Raw genomic sequence first — 9,814 nt, 5'->3', positions numbered from 1 at the left:
AGGATGCAAACCTACTTCTTTCGACTCTGTATGAGAATTATATGGGTAGATCATGTAACTACCGAGGAGGTACTGAATAAAATTGGGGAGGAGAGAAATTTGTGGCACAACCTGACTAGAAGACAGGATCGGCTGATACGACACATTCTGAGACATTGAGGGATCAGCAGCTAAGTACTGGAGGGAAGTATGTGGAGGGGCGATAAAAATCGTAGAGAGAGACAAAGAGATGAGTACAGTAAGCAGATTCAGAAGGATGTAGCTTGCATTAGTTATTCGGAGATGACAAGTCTTGCACAGGGTAGAGCAGCATGGAGAGGTGTATCAAACCAGCCTTCAGACGGAAGAGCACAGCAACAAACAACTCCATGTCTCTCCCCTACACCATTGTGACAGTACATAACTTTCAACAGATGGCTTTCATCTTAGGAACTATTGAAGGGTTTTGCTGCTGATGTCACTAACTGACATTTAACTATAACAAGTATTACCCAGAGTGATGTGTTTGTGATAAATCTTCAATGTGTCATTGCCTTGAAATGGCATACTGTCATAACACAAAAACAATTAAATCCAATGTGATGTCTATGGTCTTCATTTGTCAATTGCTATCAAATGCTGAGGTTACATTAAATTTTATGGAAGACACATCATTTTGGTTGGTTGGTTTGTGGCGGATGAAGGGACCAGACTACAAAGGCCATCAGTCCCCACGTCATTTTGACATCACTTTGAGTGACACTAGCTGCTCCCTAAGGCAGAACTGGAGAACCAGAGAGCTACTGTAATTTGGGGAGAAAAAGGAGGTTGGGCTTGCATATTACTTTCTGAGTGCAGAAGGAAGTCCTTTCAGCCAAAGATTCATATCTTAGTGGGGTCTCCCAATGTGCGGAATATTTAAAAAATAAACACATTCTTCTGATGTGAGTCTGAGAGCTTCAAACCTAACACCAGAAGACACTTTTGAATTATTGAATGGATACTGAAAAGAAGTTTATGCAGGGGAATGTGGAGGAGGCTTGCAAAGTGCTTAAGCTGGGAATCCGACACTATTAATTCTTCTAATTAAAAGCTTGCATTTATGAGAATCTGATTACAATGTACAAGTGAAAACTCCTATGAACCCAAGAGCAACAATTCAATTCAGTAAAATTTGATGATAAAAGCAGCTTGTAAAAGAAAAAGCAAAGTGTGGTGTCACCGCCAGACACCACACTTGCTAGGTGGTAGCCTTTAAATCGGCCGCGGTCCGTTAGTATACGTCGGACCCACGTGTCGCCACTGTCAGTGATTGCAGACCGAGCGCCGCCACACGGCAGGTCTAGAGAGACTTCCTAGCACTCGCCCCAGTTGTACAGCCGACTTTGCTAGCGATGGTTCACTGACAAATTACACTCTCATTTGCCGAGACAATAGTTAGCATAGCCTTCAGCTACGTCATTTGCTACGACCTAGCAAGGCACCATTATCATTTGCTATTTATCTTGTGATGCATGTACCGTCAGACCGATGTTCATCAATTATGGATTAAAGTTAAGTATTCCAGAAGCTACGTACTTTTTTTACTAGACTCAACTCCTTTAACTATTCCAAACCTCACGCCAGCCTGCGTGAGCTTAAATGCGTGCCTTTCGGCTTCCTGTCCTAGTGGCTTGGCTGTCTTGCCAAGTCACAACAGTTTGACGACGAGGATTTTGCGTTCGTATTGATAGACTGATTTCCTTGTGTAATGGCTTCGCCACCATCTCCAGATGTACTGTCCGAATTTTATCGCTTGCAGAATCAGCAGGTGCAGGCCTTATTGGATGCCCTTGGACAGCTCGTCCAGGGTCAACGTGGAATGCAAAACGATGCGGCAGCCGCCGCTCCACCGCTCCCGCAGTCACAACATGCAATTGCAACACCTTTTCGTCCTTTTGATGCGGCACTGGAAAGCTGGATGGAGTGGTCACGCCAATTTGGATTCCATCTCGCCGCCTACAGAATTCAAGGTAAAGAGCGGCAGCCTTTTTTGCTTTCTTGTGTCGGAGTGTCCACCTACCGTGTGATAGTGAAATTATTTCCCCGACGTGACGTGGCAACGCTGTCCTATGAAGAAATTTTGTCTGCATTAGATGCATATTTCAAAGAATCAGTCAATGTGGTTGCCAAACGGTATGCGTTCTTTCGTACAAAAAGTACGGCCGGTCAGACTAATCGGGAGTGGGTTGCAAACTTGCAAGGCCTTACTAGGGATTGTGCTTTTGAGTGTGAATGTGGACTCCTTTATTCAGATACTATGGTGCATGATGCAATTGCACAGAACGTTTCTGATGTTCGTATACGGGAACAGATTTTGAAACTAGTCAATCCCTCCCTTCAACAAGTGATGGACATATTGGATTGGCAGGACACACTTGACTTTGCTCGGGCATCATTTGAAACTTCACCTCCCGTGTGTCAGGTTAACTGGCCCGCCGGGCGAGCTGCACGGAACAGTAAACAGTCCTCGCGCCCGGCCGCGCCAAAGCCGCCTGGCTCTCGGCTGCGTGTACCGCGCCAGCAAGCAAATGCAGTGAAATCATGCCCGCGGTGTGCTACTAGACATTTGCGTGAGAATTGCCCGTCATGCCAGGCTATTTGCTTTTTCTGTAATAAAAAAGGACATGTTCAAAGTGTTTGCCAGAAAAAGCTCGGATCGGACACTCACAACCATTCCAGGCCCTTTGCTTCACGTCGGAATCGAACCAAGAATACTCGGGCTCGTGAACCTTCGCCCATGGAAATTCATGTAGTTCATTCCACTCCGCCCAGTGCCACTCTCTCTCGCAGTGACTGTGTTCGTCCCACAAAAAGTGTGCATCAACATCGACGGAAATCCCGTCAAGTCGCACGTGATTCTGTACCAGTGTCAGTTCACATTGCATGAGACAGTCGCTCTTGTCGTCAGCAGGACAATAAACTTTTTGTGGACTTGGCCATTCACGGCACAGTGATACCATTCCAGCTCGATACCGGAGCAGCAGTTTCATTGATCAATCACGACACGTACAAACAGCTGGGCACACCTCCGTTGCATGCCGCCAATGTTAAGCTAACTACATATTCAGGTCACGGGCTCCCTGTGTTAGGACAGTGCAACCTTCTTGCAACATACAAGGGACAAACGAAACTTGTGTCATTTTATGTCCTTCGTTCTTCTTCTGCTGTGAACTTGTTTGGTTTAGATTTATTTCAGTTGTTTAACTTGTCTATAGTCAATCAGGTCCTATCAGTGAACCAGACTATGCCTTCCGACGGTGTTTCTCGTCTATGTGAAGAGTTTGCAGACATTTTTGCACCGGGCCTTGGTTGCGCTAAGAACTATGAAGCACATTTGGAACTGAAAGTAAACGCGCAACCGAAATTTTTCAGAGAGCGCAATGTTCCCCACGCATTGCGTGATGAGGTCGCAAGAACGTTACACAATTTGGAATCACAAGGTGTAATTGAACGTGTGCAGGCTTCTCTCTGGGCATCACCCTTAGTAATTTTGCAAAAACCTTCCGGAAAATTGAGACTTTGCGTGGACTTCAAGGCAACAGTGAATCCCCAACTAGTGACTGCAACTTTTCCTTTACCCCGCCCGGAAGATCTTTTTGATAAACTGTGCCCGGGTAAATATTTTTCGAAGTTGGACCTAGCAGATGCGTACTTGCAAATACCGGTGGATGAAGAATCCCAGCGCGTTTTGGTGGTTAACACGCATCTTGGTTTGTACCGATTCAAACGACTACCATTCGGGTGTGCATCCGCCCCTGCATTGTTTCAGCAATATCTACAAACTGTTTGTGCGTCGGTCCCTACTGCAGCAAACTATCTGGATGATATTGTGATCTCTGGAAAGACGGAAGAAGAACATTTAGACAACCTCGAACATTATTTCAGGTCTTGCGACAAAATGGTCTTCCCTTGCGGAAGGACAAATGTGTTTTTTGCTCGGGACTTACCCTACCTGGGCCATGTACTCAATGCCCAAGGCATACATCCGAGTCCAGAGCACCTCCGTGCCATACAAGACTTGCCTTCGCCGCAGAATTTGAAGCAGCTACAGAGTGTGCTGGGAAAAATACATTATTATCATCGCTATGTGCGCCATGCCTCTTCCATTTCAGCTCCGCTTCATCGCTTACGCCGTAAAGGTGTTCCGTTCGTCTGGACGACGGAATGCGAACGCGCCTTTCGCCAGTTGAAATCGGCGTTGCTTTCCAATACTTGCCTTACACCATTCGATCCCCGGAAACCCCTTTTGTTGATGGTGGATGCATCCGATTTCGGGATCGGTGCTGTGCTTGCGCACAAAGATGGTTCGCACGATCGCCCTATTGCCTTTGCGTCCAAATTGCTCTCGTCTGCACAAAGAAATTATTCACAGATCGAGAAAGAAGCTTTGGCTCTTGTATTTGGTGTTACTAAGTTTCATGATTTCTTGTATGGTCGTCACTTTACCATCATCAGACCACAAACCTTTGACATTGCTTTTTCATCCGTCCAAGCCTGTACCTCCACGTACAGCGCAGAAATTCATTCGCTGGTCTATTTTCCTCTCGCAGTACCGCTACGATATCTTGTATCGGTCCACTGTTAAGCACGGAAACGCCAATGCGTTGTCCCGTTTGCCTGTTGCTGAGGATAGAGCATTCGATTCCTCCAAACTTTCTTGCATGTTCATTGATTCGGAAACCGATGACATGGTCAAATCGTTTCCGATTGATTTTCGTCGTGTAGCTACAGCCACAGCTGCAGACCCTGTCCTTGCTACCGTTCTGCGTTTTGTTGCTACGCAATGGCCCTTCTCAAAGTCATGGATCGAGGATCCGTTGCTTGACCGATCTTTTGCTCACAAGGAGAGACTTTTTGTACGACGTGGTGTTTTCCTGTTGCGTTCTGATAATGATCAGTCCAGGGTTGTGGTCCCACGTTCGTTACAGTCCTCTGTCTTAAAGCTTCTCCACCAAGGACATTGGGGTATAGTGAGAACGAAACAACTTGCTCATCAGCACTGTACTTGGTTCGGAATCGATGCTGCGATTACGGCTATGTGCTCTTCTTGCATGGTGTGTGCCGAACAACAATCCGCACCGCCGCATAAATTCTTTGCATGGCCAAAAGCCACTTCCCCTTGGCAACGCTTACACATCGATTTTGCTGGTCCCTTTTGGAATGCTCGATGGTTGGTTGTTGTCGATTCCTTCAGTCATTTTCCTTTTGTTGTCCGGATGTCTTCCACATCATCTGCTACCATCCAAGCGTTATCTGCTATCTTTTGCATTGAAGGTCTTCCACTGACTATTGTTTCTGACAATGGCCCGCAATTCATGTCCGCAGAATTTCAGTCATTCTGCAAGGCCAATGGTATTCAACATCTGACGTCCGCGCCGTTTTCGCCACAGTCAAACGGTGCCACTGAACGTTTGGTCAGGACTTTCAAGTCACAGATGTTGAAGTTGAAAGAGTCGCATTCTCAGGAGGACGCATTATTGCTCTTTTTGTCCTCGTATCGCTCTCAGCCTCGAGATGGTCACTCACTGGCTGAGTTGCTTCACGGTCGCCCTCATCGAACCTTGATGTGTTTGCTACATCTGCCGCATCAGGTTCCTGTGCAGCGGCAGACACCTGCTTTTGCCCCAGGCGACTTTGTCTACTACCGCAACTATCGAGGTTCACGGCGTTGGCTCGCAGGGCGCATTCTTCGTTGCCTGGGCCGCGCGATGTATCTGGTTTTGGGGGCCTCTGGTGAGGTGCGTCGGCATCTCAATCAGCTGCGCCTCTGTCGTCGCACGGGATCGGCCGCTCCCCGTCTGCTTTCAGCGACGGTGCCGTCCGGTCAGCGCCCTGGGGATCCATCTACTGGCTCACCTCAGCCCCAGGTATTACCGACGCTGCCTTCCATTTTGCCCCATGGCGACGCGCCGCCGCCGCCTGTTCTCCCGCCAGCGACGCCCGCAGTGGATGCGTCGCTGCAACCGCCGGGCGCCTCCATGGGTCACGCGCCACCAATTGCTTCCCGTGACCAGTTGTCCTCTGCCATGGACCTCTTGCCCACTCCAGACCATGTCGTCTTCGCCCGTCGGGTGCCCCGACCTGATGGAGGTCGACCCTTCGGCCGCTCCTGTCTCTCTGCGGGCGCATACACCGCATGTTGGCATGCACCCTGGACTAGGTTTTCAGGCGTTTCCTAGCTCCCCTCGGACCGAATGGCAGGGTGCGGGTGGCACAGCCTCGCCTGTTGTTAGGCTCCCCACCTCATCGCATACGCCAACATGGGGTCCTCTCCACGGCGGGCGGAAGCCTTATACCACAATCGTCCGCCGATTTGCGGGGGAGGAATGTGGTGTCACCACCAGACACCACACTTGCTAGGTGGTAGCCTCTAAATCGGCCGCGGTCCGTTAGTATACGTCGGACCCGCGTGTCGCCACTGCCAGTGATTGCAGACCGAGCGCCGCCACACGGCAGGTCTAGAGAGACTTACTAGCACTCGCCCCAGTTGTACAGCCGAATTTGCTAGCGATGGTTCACTGACAAATTACGCTCTCATTTGCAGAGACGATAGTTAGCATAGCCTTCAGCTACGTCATTTGCTACGACCTAGCAAGGCACCATTATCATTTGCTATTTATCTTGTGATGCATGTACCGTCAGACTGATGTTCACCAACTATGGATTAAAGTTAAGTATTCCAGAAGCTACGTACTTTTTTTACTAGACTCAACTCCTTTAACTATTCCAGACCTCACGCCAGCCTGCGTGAGCTTAAACGCGTGCCTTTCGGCTTCCTGTCCTAGTGGCTTGGCTGTCTTTGGACCAATTGGAAGATGAAGTCTCACTTCACATTCAGAACACATATTAACAAATGAGAATGTGAGTTTATACTTATTCACTACACAAAACAAAACAAAATTATTTCATTACATGGGGAGACTTATACTGACAGGTTAACTACTACAAATGAGTGTCATTGTTCACAGCCCATAAGAACAAATTACTGTTATTCTCTATACATGTGACAAAAATGATGACAGAATAGTAGAAATAATGGAGAACAATAACTTTCCCCCGTTTTTAAATGTCAACAAAATCAAAAAGACTGTCTTTGGTACTATAAAATCCTCACAAAACGCAAGTAACGTTGCCTCCCTAAAACTGCAGCAAGATAAGTTGGCTCATCATACATGAAGCTTATGATGTGATCTGCAAACAAGAATAAAATATCTACAGACTCGCCTGTGTTAAATTTTTTTTTCTTGAACATGGAAAAAATTATGCTGACAAATTATGTTATGAATGTGGACCAACTGTATGTTACAGTACCTTTTCTGATTTTGCTTCAGTCATACAATATAGAGGTAGAAAGTGTAATCTATTGTCTCCAATAACATGGGCTGAATAGGGTTAGTGCAGTAATCTCCCACTGCACACCACTGTGATCGTTTTGCGAGCTGAGTTGGCTATGTTTGTAAATGCTATATCGTGTGCTTTGTTGCTGATTTACAGATATTTTGAGTTATGTATGTGCAATTCTGCAATGGTACAGATTATTGGTGGAGCTTGATTATAAATTAAACCAAAATACCTGGTTGCCAAGCGAATATTTCGATCAAAATTAACAGTTGGCTCTGCCGTCTCCTAAACTGTACTGACAACACCTTCCTATTTTGAGCTGGGTTGCAAATCAGATGCTTTTTCAAGCTCCTGAAAGGTATAGAAAATTTTAACAAATGGAAGAAAGTTATCCCAGGAGAAGACAAGGAGCTAACAAGAAACTCATACATTTGAGACACTCACTATGCTGAAAATTTGATATTAAGAACAGACAAATTCATTATTGATAGAAAGGAAGTAGAATTGCCCAGAATTAACTGTCACTTGAAACCAATTTCAGTTCCTCAAATTGTCCTGAATTTTCCCAAGTATTTGTCTACCCCATTAAAGCTAAGAAAATCTCCCATGAAGAGGAAAGCTGATTGCAAAATAGTGAATAAAGCACCCATTAAATGTTTATGAATTTGTGAAAGTGATACCACTTCTGGTTTCAGCAGCACCCAGTTGTTTGGTAAGTCTGCATCAGTTGATCTGCTTGATGAAGTAACTGTATTGAAACTACAAACAAACAAAAAATTAAAAACTAACTTGGCTAGGGGAAACAATAAACTCAAGTCAGACAAGGCTAGAGTAATTGTGCTGCAGACAGAAGTATGTAGACTAAAGAAATGTAAATGTAGTGAAAGCTTATCTAGTAAGTAAAAAAATACTTGCAGATACTATCTTACAGAAGTGCCAGAGGAAGGATATAAAAGGAGTGAGATAAAATAGTGAATTTCTTTTAGAGTTTTTATTATACATTGAATCTCCTAAGGGTTATGGGTACCTCTTCCTTCAGATGTGCATTTGAGGAGACTCTTAAAAGGTTGAAATGCACATACGGTGTTAACAAGACAGCCATAGATGTTCTAAGGAGAATTTTAGAGAAGAGACTTATAAAAACAGAAAATCATGGGTAATTATCTTTGATGATCATGCCCTTGTTTTCATGTTTTTAACTCTGTGTTAATGTTGGGTACAACCAGTTGTAGTCTATGCCAACAGAAATGCAACTCCTGAGAACTGTTAGAAAAAGTTTTAATTCACATTATAATACAACTGGAGCAGGTAGATTGCAGAATTTATATGTGATGGCAGTCAATCTAACGAACAAGCCCGGAAACATTTGCAAATATCAGGAAAGAAGGGGAATACTAAATGCTATCTTCAAAATCCTGTCGATGGAAATAGAAAAGTTTGAGCTTTTTCAGGTGCAGTACATATTTTGAAATACATACGTAACCACTATCATGATAAATGTACTGTGCTGTTTGGTACTGACATCATGAGGTATGGATTTCATGAATGTGTTTATAAAGTTGACAGTTAAGAACAGTTTGCTGGTGTAAAGGCATGTAGTAAATTGACATATGCACACATCCACCCGACCTCCTTTCAGCAAATGGTATTTGCCTTCCTTTCCTGTTATTTAATACCAGAATGGCAAAAGCTTTTCTTATTTTTATTTTATGGACTGAAAGTGGCATTGTGGGATTTGAGGATAGTGATCCAACTGAAAAATTTACTCAGTATATAAGCAATGTTCCCAATGCTCCAAATTCAAAAACAACATAAGGTGGTATGAGAAAAGATTCAGATCACCATAAAATTCTGCAGCAAATTTTTCATATTCTGGCCGATCCAGACAGTAATTTTGCTTCAAACAGAACACTGGAACCGCTCAGAGTAACAGTACAGAGCACATTAGAAATATCTGAATATTTGTGGAATAAAAGATTCAGACACATATTGACTGCAAATTTCACCCAGGATCCCCTAGAGTGACATTTTGGTATTATTTGATCAGTGGCCTGCCATGACCACCCTTCACCAGTAAACTTTCTACATTTACATATGCTCCAGTCAATACATGTGCCTGTCAAGAAAGTTTTATCGTAGGGAGGGAATTGTGAATGAGGGATAGAACCCGCTCTTACATCCTATGTCAGTCAGGTATGAATCTTGGCAAAGAAGACTAAAAAGGAATATACTGACATAAAAAAATCTGTACTACGGAGTATAGAAGAAAAACTGATTGTCATGCAATTGAAAATCATTCTAAGTGGAAAGCCAATAAGTCCTCAAACAGTGTTACTGATAAGGCAAAAAATAAATAAATAAATGTATAGTACACAACACAGCAGGTTATGTTGTACTTCAGGCCTCAAAAATCACTAAATGTTGTGCCAAAGAATTCTTCAATAGAAATTTG

This window comes from Schistocerca serialis, chromosome 7, assembly GCF_023864345.2.
Source record: "Schistocerca serialis cubense isolate TAMUIC-IGC-003099 chromosome 7, iqSchSeri2.2, whole genome shotgun sequence".
Lineage (NCBI taxonomy): Eukaryota > Metazoa > Arthropoda > Insecta > Orthoptera > Acrididae > Schistocerca > Schistocerca serialis.
The sequence above is the reverse complement of the archived record's forward strand: the minus strand, read 5'-3'. Positions refer to the sequence as shown.